This window comes from Castanea sativa, chromosome 11 (genome assembly GCF_040712315.1).
Source record: "Castanea sativa cultivar Marrone di Chiusa Pesio chromosome 11, ASM4071231v1".
NCBI lineage: Eukaryota > Viridiplantae > Streptophyta > Magnoliopsida > Fagales > Fagaceae > Castanea > Castanea sativa.
Genome location: NC_134023.1, coordinates 54,699,753 through 54,715,687, shown reverse-complemented (window position 1 = coordinate 54,715,687; position 15,935 = coordinate 54,699,753). Strand labels below are relative to the sequence as shown.

Sequence of the window (15,935 nt, the reverse complement as noted above, 5' to 3'; positions counted from 1 at the left end):
GGGAAGATAATATCATGTTAAAGTTTTGTTTTAAGTACAAATTATGTATACTTTTGTTAATATGAAAACACAAATGTAAAGAAATTGGTAAGAGATTTATGTGAAGTGTTTACAAATAAAGCAAGATAAGAATAAGAAGGCACTATAATAAAATTACAATTTTGAAGTTTCAAGTTCACTATTTATCCCTACACTAGCATTTTAGGAGAAGACTCCAAAAAAATTACAAGGAAAGGAAATAAATTGAAAGGCAAGAAATTACACAAACTAGCATATATATGGCATTTGGTAAACTTATGTTACCAAGCTTTGATCATCTCCCATCTTTGAAGGCCAACATTACGTGATGTTTCACACTATCATAACCAGTAGTAATTTTATTACTAACATCATATTCATGAGAATCAGATGGCCCACCAAGTAAGTATTCAGTCTCTTCCAAGTTGGGACCTACATTAACCCACGAATGCTTTTCCATCTTTCTGAAACCTTGAAGTTCCATTGCTACTTCCTTTATATTAGGTCTATCCTCCCCTTTCAATCTTAAGCACCTCATTGCAAGATTTGAAATTTCTTTTAGTTGCTCTACATTTTCTTCATTTACTATATTCTTTCAAGAACTTCAAACAATCTATTTTCTTTCAAAGAAGAAAGAAAATACAAAGCAAGGCTTCTCTCCTCCTCAGGCCTATCAAATGAAATTGCCTTTTTCCCTGTTAATAACTCCACAAGGATCACTCCAAAGCTATAAACATCACTTTTCTCTGTCAATTGGCTTGTGTGAAAGTATTCGGGATCTAAATATTCGTAAGGTCCTTCCACCATTGTAGCTATGGCTTGTGTTTGGTCAAGTGGAACTAATCTTGATGCTCCAAAATCTGATACCTTTGCTATGTGTTTACCAAAATCTTATACTTTTGCTATGGATTATAGGTGGAGAAGTTGCAAATTGCAAATACGAAAGTGCTTCTGCAGATTCTGTAGCTATCTTAAGACGAGTTTCCCATGGTACAATAGATACCTTGCTTTCATGGTGTATGTACTCAAAGAGAATACCATTAGGTACAAATTCATAAACTAGCAAAGGAACTTGTGTCTCCAAACAACAACCCAATAGTTTAACCACATTCGTGTGGTTAATTTGAGAAAGTACAACTAACTCATTGATGAACTGCTCAATTTGGCTTTCATCTACTATTTTTGACATCTTAATGGCCACAATTCTATCATCTAGTAAAAATCCTTTATAAATAGTACCAAACCCTCCTCGACCAATGATTAGATTTTCATCCTAATTGTTGGTAGCCTTCTCCTACTCTTCTGTTGTAAAGAATTTTACCACGTTAGTTGAATTATCTTGTCTAGAGAGTTGTTGTTGTAATATTAAACCACCATTCTGCTGAAAGAACCTTTGGTTAAGCTTCATTAGCTTTCTTTGATTTACTATCAAGCACAGCAAAGAGCTACAGACAAGCATAGCAATAATGCATATGCCAATACCTATATTTGAAAGAAACAAATGTAATACTCCATATATTTACAGAAAGAGATGTTGTATAGTTTCTTTTTCTTTTTCCATTTTCTTTTTTTGAAAATTTGGGAATCAAGTCAATTTAAATCTATATTATATTTGGAAGTTAAAATGCTAAAGAAGAGAACAAGAGAGGTTAGTAACAATGAAGAAAAACTTTCTTTCTCACAATGTAAAATAAAGATAAAATATAATAAAATTTGATGATATAAGAGATCAATTTTGAGAGTATTACCATTCCAAAAAAAAAAAATTTTTGAGTGTTAGCTTTCTTCTCAGAGAGAGAGAGAGAGAGAGAGGACTATTTCACTCTCTATTCCCATTCTCTCATTCCAAGCAGATATTTCCAAATTGGCAAGACTTCAATTAAATATATCATATTACAGTATTTCTCTTTAATATTTTTATTTGATGATAACCAAAAGTAAATAAAAAAGAAACAAACAGTAATGGAATACATTCATTCTATAAATTTATAAACATAGACTAAAAATTAGGTTGGTAAACAAATTGAGTTAAGTCGAATATTAAAAGTTCAAGATTATTTATTTAATTTTGTATTGAACACATGGGCAATGTTTTTAAATCATTCCCCACCACATTGAATAATCCACTTTTGCATTCTTTTTTGTATGTTTTTAGACCCCTTAAAACACCGGTTGTTTAACCTAGTTATTTAGCCAAGTGATTACTTAGATAAATTATTCATATCTAGGTTAACACATTCAAATCATATCATGTAAAAAGTGTAGAAGAGTAAATAACACACAATATGATAACTCAGGAAAACCAAACCGGTAAAAAACCTAGGGAGGATTTAACCTAGCTATCTTCAAGGTAAAACAGATCCACTATGAAAGAATTGAAATTTTTACAAAAGAACTTAGACCACTAACAGCCTAATGTCACCTCGAGTAGAAAACTTACTACCATGATTACGTGACATCTTCGAGTCTACGGACTACTTCTTTCTCAGATCCACAGCATCCACAAGTACACCCACTTGTGTTCTTCTTTAAGCTCTTGAAACAGCAACTTGAGAGATCACCAAGTTCTTGACATCAATCTTGATCTTGATAACTCTAAGTATGTATGAAGGTAAACACCTCTAGATCTCACAAGAGATTCACACATATAGCATATCAACAACCTCTAAAACGTGGCTAGGGTTTTTCTTTTTATATGAGACATAAAACATAAAAGCCTACACATCAAACGGGCTTACGCTGAGTTGGAAAATTCTACCGAAAAACAATCTGCACAAGCTTCGATCGATCGAGTCTAATTTTCGATCGCTCGAGCCTTGTAGATTTAGTCCAATAAATCATGTAGTACACTCGACTCCAACTTTACAATAAACACACTTTGAGCAGTCTAAAACTAGACTCTAAATTTTGATCATGGTTTGCCAACATTACACATTAAAGTTCTAATAAATTTAGATCCTAAATTCTTAGAACTTAACAATCTCCCTCTTTGGCAATCCATGAAAAAACATATACCGAAATTGAAATGCTCAAAGTTACAAAATAGCCCAATAAACAATAAACATGCCCAATAAATAATTCAACCTAACTACTATCCATCAGTTGCCAATGTAGATAGCAGCACGACTGAATAAACTTGTATATTCCTGAAACACTCAACAAACACATAAACGCACGTGTGGAAAATACAAGTAAAACCAAAATAAATTCTTGATTTCACAAAACAGAAAAATAAAAGACATATATCATGAATAACCTCATTATATTAATCAAGAGCCAATGTAACACATGTGAAACAAGAAACAAAAATAGAAATAAACACATAAAACAAAGTATCTCCCCCTAACATATACATCCCATAAAAAATAAATACATCATGAGACAAAAAATAAATACATCATGAAGCACCTAGATACAATCTAAAGAAGCTCCATAGCTCAAAACCATCAAAATCTCCACCTATCTCCATCAATATGTACTCCCCTTTTTTGTGATGAATTGCCAAAGGACAATCAAGGCCAATCATCATCAAAAGGAGGTGGTGGAGTAGATTGCCCTTGCCAAATCCGCACGCAAAAGCTAAAGCTCCATGAGCACATCCACCAAAAGCTGACCATGCGCTGCTTGAACAGTCATGATAGTATCCAACATACCCTGAATGGATGAATCATCCGAAGCAAAAGATGTAGGATCAACAGCGGCAGTGGGATCGATATAAGCCTCAACATAAGGGTCACCTGTAGAAGGAGGCTGAGCTGCAGCACTTGTGAAAAACTCTACTCTAGGGCGTTTAGAGCTAGCTTTCATCTAAGCTGCTCTCTACCTAAGGAAGGTGGCACCTATTAATATGTATAGGCTCCGACGCGGGAAAATCCTCTAAACTTAAATGTAACAAAATCCTATGTATAAAAACAGGGAAGAAAATACCATGTGATTTAGAACTACTCCTATGAACCTAAACCAAAGATCGAATGAAAAGGGACAGAAAACACATAGGAGCATTAGTCACAAGGGCATACAAAAATGCATGACGCTCAAAGAGGAATGGTGTGCAAGTGAGATATAGGCTAGATAGAATGACAAGAAATTCGAAAAAACAAATAATGAATATCAGTGACCTCATGTGAGGTGATACGAGAATCAGTAACCCACTGAATGGAAGTACCGGTGAGATATGACATAATGTCATCAAGAGGAGGGGTCTCAAAATAAGGGTAAATTGGCTGTCATACCAAAGGTACTCCAAGAGCAGATGCCACTACTGAAGGAGTAATGGTATACTCTTCACCCCTTATCCAACTACTCACATACTAAGTGTTGGAGGTATCAGAGTGGATAGAGAGGTTCGAGTAGAACTCCCCCTACGCTCAAAATTTCTCCTAATGTCCCCATCAAGCTCATCTAAAAGCACCTTTCTCTCAACCCACACAGACCTAAATATGTTCAACTTCTCATAGGCTTTTTGGTTTTTCTCAAACCAAAACCTATCACTATCGAAGGCAGGGGTAAAGGTGGGGGTGGTTTTCTTATTGGCTCTAGTTTTCCTAACCATGATGCTAAGGGAAGGAAAGCAAAGACCAAAATAGAAACCAAAGAAAGAAAACAAAGAAAACTAAGGGCAGATTGCATAAGACAAGGTTAGAGAGAAAACAACAATAGAAAATATCAATCTATATGATGCATGAACAGAATGAACAAATGATGCATGCTCTAATGCATTACGAACCGTTCAATTATACTTTAGAAATCAATTATCAACTTGAACATATAGTTTTAGTACAAAAAACCCCAAATTTTGAAAAATTCAAGTTCACAAATTTAACCAAATTGAGTAATTAATCATTACACCAGATAGAAATCATCATATAATGACATAATTAATCAATTACACAAGCTAATTTTACCAATTACAACCCAATTTCACAAAATCCCCAATTTCATATAGTTTCAAGCCCTAGAATTTCAAATTGTTCTCAAATCACCAAATTAATCAAATTAATGCATGGGAAACATGTTTAGAACATCTAAGAACAAAAACCCAATGATTAATTTTGAATGAAACCAACTCAAAAATCAAAAACCCCAAAATCCGGTCCGAAAATTTCACCTAAAATGCATGAAAAATGTAAATAAAATGAAAAAGAAGGGGTAATAAGGTCTTACTGGCACTTGAAGACAAAAACCCTTGAGAAAAATTTTGAAGAAAATGAAAAAAATTGACTTGAGGTGGATCAGTCAAAGAGAGAGAGCAAAAAGCTTTTTGAAAAGTTTGAATAAAGTGAAGAATATGTGAGAAAAGCTTGTTTTAAAAAACTCTCAGACCGATTTTCGATCGGTCAAAAATTACAATCAAACGATCAAAAATTAATTTCGATTGGTCCATCAGCAGTCAAGCCAAGCAGATTCATCGATCGATCGAAAATCTAGAAAAATCAGATTTTTGAAAAACAGAGCAATTTAATGCAGAAACACCTCAAAAGCACGTTGTTTTATGAATGAAATGCATGAGTATGAAATGAAAAAATTTTCAAAAACACTTGAATTCAACCTAGATCTCCCAAGAACAAGTTTCTCAACCAATTTTGTCCTTAAAACACAATCATTAAACATATTTTGTATTAGAATCTGGACACATTTCATCTTGGATGACCACAACAAGATCACACATAATATTATGTACTAAGTTTAGCAGAGTAACTTGTATAGTGTGTGCAACTAGCAAAAACATGAGATACATGTGAGGTGATAAGTAAATAGTGATCAATCACAATTCATCACATAAGTTTGAAAGTGACTATCACCTAAAGAGTTACATTATATAACTCTCACATCTCATGGAAAATAAGCTTGCAATCATGTAAGTTTCTTGATTTGCCTCATAATGTACACACAAATTTTTATTTCAATTTGAATTTATTATAGCCCAATAATGTACATACCAATTTTATTATTTAAACCGAGGTGACACCTTATGTTCTTTCTATGCATGTTCTACACTTTCTCGAGCACAAAATTATATGATATGCACTAAGGTGTTCATGATTGCTAGTAAACAGTGGTGAGATGGTTATTTATGCCTTTATCTTAGGATTTTTTAGTCCTTACAATCAAAAGCATGTGACTTTAAAATTAAGATCATGTGATCAAAAACTATGAACAACTCCCACACAACATGCACTACAAGGCTAGAACTAGCAAAGTGCAATAAAATAAGCTCATCTAACCTAAACAAGGTACATAAACATGTTATGTAAAAATAATATGACCAGCCTTGATTTCAAGTCCAAGAATAATGATGCAAAACACATTTTTCCCTTTAAAAAAAAAAAACTTAACATGAAATGCATGAATGTTATGTAATGCAATTCCTAAAAAAACAAAAAGAAACCAAAACAACAGAAGAAAAATGGTCATAAAGAATAAAGAGATGAAGCACAAGGACTATGCAAGCTAATGATGACTAGGGGCACATAATTACACCAATTACTTGACGAAGCATCTCAAACTTATTTCTATTAAGAAGTTTGGTGAAAATGTCAGCATTCTGACGTTCAGTAGGGATATATTCAAGAGCCACAATCTTTCTTTCAACCAGATCCCTAATAAAGTGATATCTAATCTCTATTTGCTTAGTCTTAGAGTGTTGGACAAGGTTCTTAGAGATATCGATAGCACTAAAATTATCACAACCATGGTGTCTTGTGATATCCCATAATCACTCAAAATCTTTTTCATCCAAAGAATCTGTGAATAGCAACTTCCAACAGCAATATATTTTGCTTTTGTAGTAGACAGATAGACAAAATTTTGCTTTTTACTCATCCAAGCAACGAGATTGGCCCCTACATAAAAACACCCACCAATGGTTTTTTTTTTATCATTGGCATTGCCAGCCCAATCTGAATCTGAGTATCTAGCAAGAGACAGATTTGACTCTTTGCTATAAAACAATCCATAATCACAAGTTCTGCTAACATATTTTATGATTCTTTTAACAGTATTCAAATGTGAAACTTTAGGATTAGATTGAAACCTAGAACATACACCAACACTGAAGGCAATATTAGGACGACTTGCAGTTAAATACAAAAGACAACCAATCATGCTTCTATATAATGTAACATCAACAGACTCACTTGAAGGATCATTGGTTAGCTTTGTATTAGCAACCATTGGTGTTCTAGCATGTCCAGCCTTTTCAAGTCCAAATCTGTTGACAAGATTTATGGAATACTTTGCTTGGTTGATGTAAATTCTGGAATCTGTTTGCTTCACCTGCAATCCCAAGAGATAAGTTAGTTCACCAACCATACTCATTTCAACAAATTTCTTCATTTCATTTGCAAAAGATTGAGCAAGAAAATCATTAGTAACACCAAAAACAATATCATCAACATAAATTTAAGCTACTATAAAATAATTTTTATCCTTTCGCATGAAGATAGTAGTATCTGCAAATATTTTTTTGAATCCATGCTTAGTGAGATATGCAGTTAATCTATCATACCATACCCTAGGAGCTTATTTCAAACTATAGAGGACTCTCTTCAGCTTGTAGACATCATCCGGTCTGTGAGGATCAACAAAACTCTTTGGTTGTTCAAAATATACCTTTTCTTGCAACATCCCATTCAAGAATGCATTCTTGACATCCATTTGATACAACTTGAAATTCAAATGACTTGCTATGGCTAAAAGTATCCTAATGGATTCCAATCTTGCTACCGGTGTAAAAATCTCATCAAAATCAATCTCTTCCACTTGTGTGTATCCTTGAGCAACAAGTCTTGATTTATTTCTAATGACTGTACCATTTTCATCCGACTTGTTCTTAAAAATCCACTTAGTTCCAATCATATTTACTCCATTTGGTCTAGGAATTAATTCCCACACATCATTCCGAACAAATTGATGAAGTTCTTCATGCATAGAATTAACCCAATCAGCATCTTGAAGTGCTTCATCCACCTTTTTCGGTTCAAATTGGGATAGATAGCATGAGTGAGTAATTACATTCAAGGCTTTGGATCTCAATCTCATGTTATCATTCAGACTACCCAATATGTTTGTGACAAGGTGATTTAACTTTACTCTAAAAAATGGACCTTTGACCAAAGATGCGGAGGTACCTTTTTGTTTCGTTGAAAAACTAGGCTCACTTTGTTCTTGTTGAGTTTCACGAACCAGTGTGGATGGTTCTGAACATGATGGCGCTGAAACAGCATCATTCAACAACAGTATTTCTTCATCACTATGCTTCCTAACATAATCATCAGGAATAGAGTCATTAACCTCCATAGTCTTTTCTTGAACCGAAGGAGTGTTTTCTGAATGAGTATCTGAACATAGTTCATCATTGATCACCACATTTGAAGATTCCATGATTGTTTTAGTTCTCAGATTGTTTACTTTGTATGCTCTACTAGTAGAAGAGTAGCCTAGAAAGTATCCATTGTCGCTCTTTGCATTAAACGTTCCTAGGTTCTCTCTATCACACAGAATATAACAGTCACTACCAAATATCCTGAAGTGTTTGACAATAGGCTTCTTTCCTCTCCATAGTTCATAAGGAGTTTTCTTGGAATCAGGTCTGAAATACACCCGGTTGAGTGTATGGCAAGCAGTGTTAACTGCTTCTCCCCAGAAAGACTTGGGCATCTTCTTGTTATGTAGCATGACACGAGCCATCTCTTAAAAAACCATATTCTTCTGTTCCACTATTCCATTCCATTGCAGTGTCTTGAGTGAATATAACTCTTGATGTGTGCCTTGATCATTGCAGAAGGTAGCTAATTTTGTATTTTCAAATTCTCTTCCATGATCACTTCTAATTCTGGCTATCATAGTACCTTTCTCAACTTGCAATTTCTTGCACAAGTTTATCATCTTTTCAAGAGCCTCAACTTTATCTCTCAAAAGCACAACCCACGTATATCTAGTGAAATCATCCACAACAACTAGAATATAATTCTTTCCACCTAAACTCTGAACTCTGGCAGGACCTATGAGATCAATGTGCAACAACTCTAAAGGTCTTGAAGTTTGAACTTCAGTTACAGACGGATGCTTGGACTTCACTTGTTTACCCATCTAACATGGTCCACATATGCACTTTTCTATCTTCTCAAACTTGGGCAACCTAATCACTGCATCACACTTGGAAATCTTCTCTAATTGCTTGTGACTTGCGTGTCCCAATTGTTGATGCCATAAGTCTACTTGATTGATCTTTGCACTAAATCACTTGTTATACTTGGGGTTATGCCATAACAGTTGTCAGCAGTCCTAGCACCAACACATTTACAGTCACCTCCTCCATCAAGTATCTCAATTCATACTTGGTAAAGAGAACATTTAGTCCATTGTCACAAATCTGACTGATGCTGAGTACGTTAGCCTTCAGTCCATCAACATACCAGACATCTTCACATACCAGCAACCCTGGAATGTCCACAGTTCCAATGCCTCTGATCACAGATTTGCTTCCATCTCCAAACATGACTGTCCCAATCTTTCCTTCAAAAAATTTCTTGAATAAAACTTTATTTCCTGTCATATGCTTGGAACAACCACTATCCAAATACCAAAGACAACAATCACGTGCCTTTAAGGCGGTTAAAGTAGTATAACACACATAATTATCATCACATGTAATTATTCCAAGATATTCAATGAAGGACTTAACACATGCAACAAGTGACACAAACCAAAAGTAGACAAGTTGGAGTTTTAGCAATAAGAACATCAAAGAATCCACGACAACAGGGGTCAAGGATCAACTCTTAGATGAAAAGATCTAAACACTATAGCTAACTCGCTCTAATACCACTTGTATGTTTTTAGAATCCTTAAAACATCAGTTGTTTGAACTAGTTACTTAGCCAAGTGATTAATTAGATAAATTATTCAGATCTAAGTTAACACATTCAAATTATATCATGTAAAGAGTGCGGAAAAGTAAATAACACATGATATGATAACTCAGGAAAACCAAACTGGTAAAAAACCTGGGAAGGATTTAATCTAGCTATCTTCAAGGTAAAACATCCACAATGAAAGATTTGAATTTTTTACAAAAGGACTTAGACTACTAACATCTTAATGCTATCTCGAATAGAAAACTTACTATCACTACCACGTAACAACTCCAAGTCCACAAACTACTGCTTTCTTAGATCCACAGCATCCACAAGTACACCCACTTGTGTTTTTCTTTAAGCTCTTGAAACAACAACTAGAGAGATCACCAAGTTCTTGACATCAATCTTGATCTTGATAACCCTAAGTATGTGTGAAGGTAACCACCTCTAGATCACAAGAGATTCACACATACAACATATCAACAATCTCTAAAACGTGGTTAGGGTTTTTCTTTTTATATGAGACATAAAATATAAAACCCTACACGTCAAACAGGTTTGGGCTAAGTTGGAAAATTCTACAAAAAAAAAAATCTGCACGAGCTTCGATCGATCGAGTCTAATTTTCGATCGCTCGAGCCTTGCAGATTTAGTTCAATAAATCCTGCAGTACACTCAATTCTAACTTTACAATAAACACACTTTGAGCAGCCTAAAGCTAGACTCTAAATTTTGATCATGGTTTGCCAACATTACAAATTAAAGTTCTAATACATTTAGATTCTAAATTCTTAGAACCTAACATTTTTTTTCCTGATAATGCTAACTAATTGGATTGATAAAATCTCAATCCAATGATAAGTTGAAGAAAAAATATCAATATTATGTGGAAGTTCTAACCCAACCAATCTAAAAAAAAATTACAATTCAAATTACCTTTCATTTTTCCAGACAAACTATCATTCTTTATTACTATTAGAATAATGTTAGAGATACAAACTATTTTACAAAAAAAATTACAAACTGCTGATGTGGTGAATAATTATTAGTAAATGAAAAAATGATATTAATTGTGGGGTCACATAAACATCTTATAAAAATATTATAAAGTAAAATGTTGTAAAATAGTTTGTGGATGTAACATTATTCTTACTATTTATTATTTTGCAATAGTAAAAATTAAATCTCAGATTTTTTTTTTTTCCTTAAAAAATGGTAATGGCACTTACCTCAACCATTTGAGGGTTTTTTTTTTCCCCTAATTTGATTGTTTCAACCATTTGAGATATAACTACAAATAATTATAGTTTGGGGTTGGGGGGGGGGGGGGGGCGAAGTGTCTTAATCATATGGAATTTTTTTGTTGGATAAATAACACATTAGGGAGATTCTAATTAAAGAATTTATATAATATAAAAAGACATAACTTAAGGTAAAAGATTAAGCCTATAGATATAATTTTAATAATATTGAGTGCTATGACATAATTCTATAATGTAAGTGATGCTATCTAGAGAGTCAAATTTTTTGATAACCTTGTCATAAGATGTTAAGAAGTTATAATTAAAACAAAGAAGTTATAATTGAAACATTACTTTCAGATAAATTCACAATAACACTTTTTTTACAATCAACCAGTCATAACATAAAATGTCTAACATTATAAGAAAAGTTATGAAAAAATTTTGTCACTAGACTTTTATTGTGTGAATATTCTTCACAATCAATGATGGCTCTCGCTATAAATTTAGTTAATAAAGCTCACTATTATGTGAAAAAAGAGAATATCATAAAGATGTACTCTTAAAGTACAAATTAATAAATTAATTACTCATACACACACACACCCATATGGTACAGTCGTAATTGACAATCAACTACAAACTCAATAAGCATTTTTCAAGAATGCACCACAATATATATTAGTAATTAAAGAGTTGTATTTAAAACATACAAATTGTTTTACACAACCAAAAATACCTATAAAACCATGATTTAAAGTCACAATTTCAGTTGTTTTTTGGAGTATATTTAATATTGTGTAAAATAGTTTATATACAAAAAGAATTTCCCATAATTAAATATACTTACCAATGGTGAGCTTAATTGCTAGATTGGTTGATGGATGGACACATGCCCCTCTGTCATCAAAATGGTACCCCACGCTGCACACACAATAATAATTTCCTGGGTCATTAACACAATTAGTGTTTTTGCTCGTGCAGTTGTTATTGCCCTCTTTGCATTCGTCAATATCTGGTGGTAATAAAGCCCATCTTTAAGTAACTTTGAGGACATATAAATACAAGCAAGGGTTATAAGAAAGTTTGTGGACACAATTTTTATATCACAATTCTGAAGTAGTTAGTGAAAATGATTCTTTGCCACCATATAGTTGACTATATCAAATTATACAAGAAGAATACCTTGACAACCATCTTTGAGGTATGGGTTCCCATGGTAACCATTCATGTAGAGACAAAAGTATCCTCCAATTTATGAACACTTAGAGGATCCGTAGTAGATGTTGTAAAAAAAAAAAAAATCATTTTGGCACTCTAAAAGCCTACTTTATTATTTTACCAGATCATTTTACAATATCTCATTTATCAGATGTTTTATCATTCAATTCTATACATTAAAATAATATTTACTACACATTAAAATAATATATTCTCTCCTCCCTATTATCATCAACAATAGCGACAACAACAACATCAATGCCGATCAACAACACCAACACCAACAACACCAACAAACCAACATCTACAACAACAACACCAACAACACCAGCAAATTCCAAATCCAAAAACCTCAAAACAAGAGGAAAAAAAAAAAAAAAAAAAAAACTCAACCAACCAACAAACCAAAGATGAAAAAACATCGACCCAAACTCAACCAACGATCGACCTAAAACCCCAGCCCAACCAACCCACAACCCACACAACGCCGACCCAAAACCCACATCGATCGAAACTCATCCCAAATCTCTCACCTACAACCCGATTAAGAGAGATCTGAAGGTTGGCGGTGAGGGCTGTGGATGTCGGTGGCAAGCGCTGGAGCATGAGGCGGTGAGATCGGCGGTGAGCTGTGGAGGGAATAGCTGCATGGATTAAGATTCAATAGTTTTAAATGACTATTAAAGCTATTGCCATCTTCCAAACTAATATTTTTCATTCCTTCAGGAATTTCCGTCTGGCAACAGCCGATCCCAGATCAAGAGCCATTAACCACATTGCTAGCATCTACACATACCGACGTGCAGCCAAGGGAGAAAGAATGATTGTTCTTAAAACCATTAAGGTATGCGTAAGTGTCACACCCGACGGCGCCCATGAACACGTTTTGAGTGTCAGAAATTGTGAAATAACGGGACCAGAGAGTACTGGGGTAATTGGTATTATTCACAAGCGCACAAGTGTTGTTGTAACAGTCCCTGGCTGTATAGGTCAAGATCTCTATATTGTGGTCTTCAATGGAAATGTTTTTAACAATGACATCTCCATACATAGGTTGGCTTGTCGAGTTATCACAAGTGATGGAAAAACTTTCATCTAGGTAACATCCTTGATTCATTCCAAAAGGATATGGAATTTCTACACCTCCACAACTGTTCTGACAATTAGGTAGGGCTGATGGATATGATAGTACAGCCTAGGCTGAAGTAGTCACTGATAATAACACACCAACCCATGTGACTTGCAAAAGCATCTTGTGGAATCGGAAACCCATATAGCACCCAATATTTTCTGAGAAGAGGAGTTTACTGTGTGTTTCTGTACAAAACAACTTCCTATATATAGATGCTAGATTTTATTTATTTATTTATTTTAGGACACGGCTTATGTCCATACACTGTGGAATTTGGGATTTGAACACGTTTCAGAATCTTATTTAATGTATTGATGCACTAAACACATGCTTAACCCTTAATTTTAGAAGATGCTGGATTTTATATGCATTAGAAAATTCCATGCTGGAATCTTATTTAATGTATGGAAGTTTTAAGTTTATATGCTTAACCCGTTCAAATCATATACCGATGTTCTTACGTTTGTATTGAATTTGCAACAGTTATCCATGCCGTCAGAACTTCTAGAGGCCATGATGCTGAGACTTAGATACAGTCGTCAGAACGAGTCAATAATACAATGAAGGTGGAGTGAGAGAGGAGTTCAAATCCCATTAACACACTACCCTACCAATGTATATTTACCTGGAAAAGAACAAAGCAGGGAAGTCAATTGCAGACACCTCCTTAGTTTTTTTTTTTTTGAGAAACCAGACACCTCCTTAGTTAATAGTTACATCTCAATTCTCAAGTAACTCAAACGAGCAAATAGTATTAAATTTTATTGAAATAACTTCAGCACAGTATGAGTTTCGACCTTCCCAAAATGATGTGCAACTTTGTACGACTTGCCAAAGTCCATAACGTATAAGGACTCTCTCTCTCTCTCTCTCTCTCTCTCTCTCTCTATATATATATATATATATATATATATATATATAAAAGCACATGTTTAGAGGGTCTTCTATTTTTGTGAGTAAAAGTTAATAATTTGCATTCATTATAATTTGGAATTACTACATTTTCTAATTATAAAATATGTAAAGGTGTGATGAATATTATATGTTTATGGGTGAAATAATTTTTCATTACACCTCTAGGTATTTTATGATAGAAAAAATATAGTAATCTCAAATTATAATGAATGCAAATCATTAACCTTTAACAAAATAAAAATAGAAGAGCCTCTAAATATGCGTTCATGTGCGTGCTCAGAGACTAGTATTTAACAAAATATCACAACTTCAAATATCACAAATGATGCGAACCTCAATCGACACGCTTTGAGACCCAACAAAAATATTGGAATATTTAACCCAGGAAAGCTAAAATTCAGATTTATGATAGAAACTCTGACCCAACGTTTATAATTGAAACGCGAACCAAAAGTATAAGTTGACATTGACCTAATGATTATAAAGAATCACGAACCAAAGGTATAAAGTTTGAACGCCACAAGGAAGAATCCTTGATAAGTTCACAGTTTTTGAAGAACCAAAAGAGAGCAAAGCCTCACCTTTTCTGAATTTTATTCAATAATGTTTTCTGAAAAACGTTTACAGACTTCAAGGTCTATTTAAGGGCTCCATAAAACTTGACAGACAAGAAAATATATTCTAAAATAACTCCTAATTGATACCTTACCATATCTAGAATCAAATTTGACCTAAAAAGCATTAAATGCACCTAAAAACAAGGAAATAAATCACCTAAATCTAAAATAACGTTTTTTACATAAAAATACCAAAATTAATAAATTACAATAATTAAACAATAAATTGTGTTCTACATCAGACCCCTCCACTTGAAACAAACTCGTCCTCGAGTTCAGCTCTGAAATCTGAAATCTTCCGCTCGAAATAAACAAATACTTTGAATGCTTTAATGACTTGATGCGGTTGTGAAACTTCAATCCTTCATAACGTGTAGCAGAAAATTTCTTCTCATCTACTTTCAATTTATTTGCAACATCAATCAACAAAGGGTTGATAATAAAATTAAAATTTTCTACTCCAAGAAAATCAACATATTGTATAGTCATCAAATCAAATCAATTGAGACTAGAGGATTGTGAGTTGTGGACTCATCCTCATATTTAACCTCAATTGAATCCTCCACAATGTTCTCAATAATTACCATTTTTTTTTTCAAGTTTTTTTCTTTTTTTTTCACCTTTTTTTTTTGGATGATAACAGGAAATAAAAGATAAAATGATAGAAAACTGATTTTAGAACCTGTGCTCTGATACCAAATGATGTGAACCTCAATCGACACGCTTTGAGACCCAACAAAAATATTGGAATATTTAACCCAGAAAAGCTAAAATTCAGATTTATAATAGAAACCCTGACCCAACGTTTATAATTGAAACGCGAACCAAAGGTATAAGTTGACCTTGACCCAATGATTATAAAGAATCACGAACCAAAGGTATAAAGTTTGAACGCCACAAGGAAGAATCCTTGATAAGTTCACAGTTCTTG

At 33.7% G+C, this 15,935-nt stretch overlaps 1 pseudogene; it reads right to left on the bottom strand.

The window, feature by feature from the left end:
* Positions 1-313: 313 nt before the first annotated feature.
* LOC142616739 (wall-associated receptor kinase 2-like) lies at positions 314-13,613 on the bottom strand (annotated as a pseudogene).
* Positions 13,614-15,935: the final 2,322 nt, after the last annotated feature.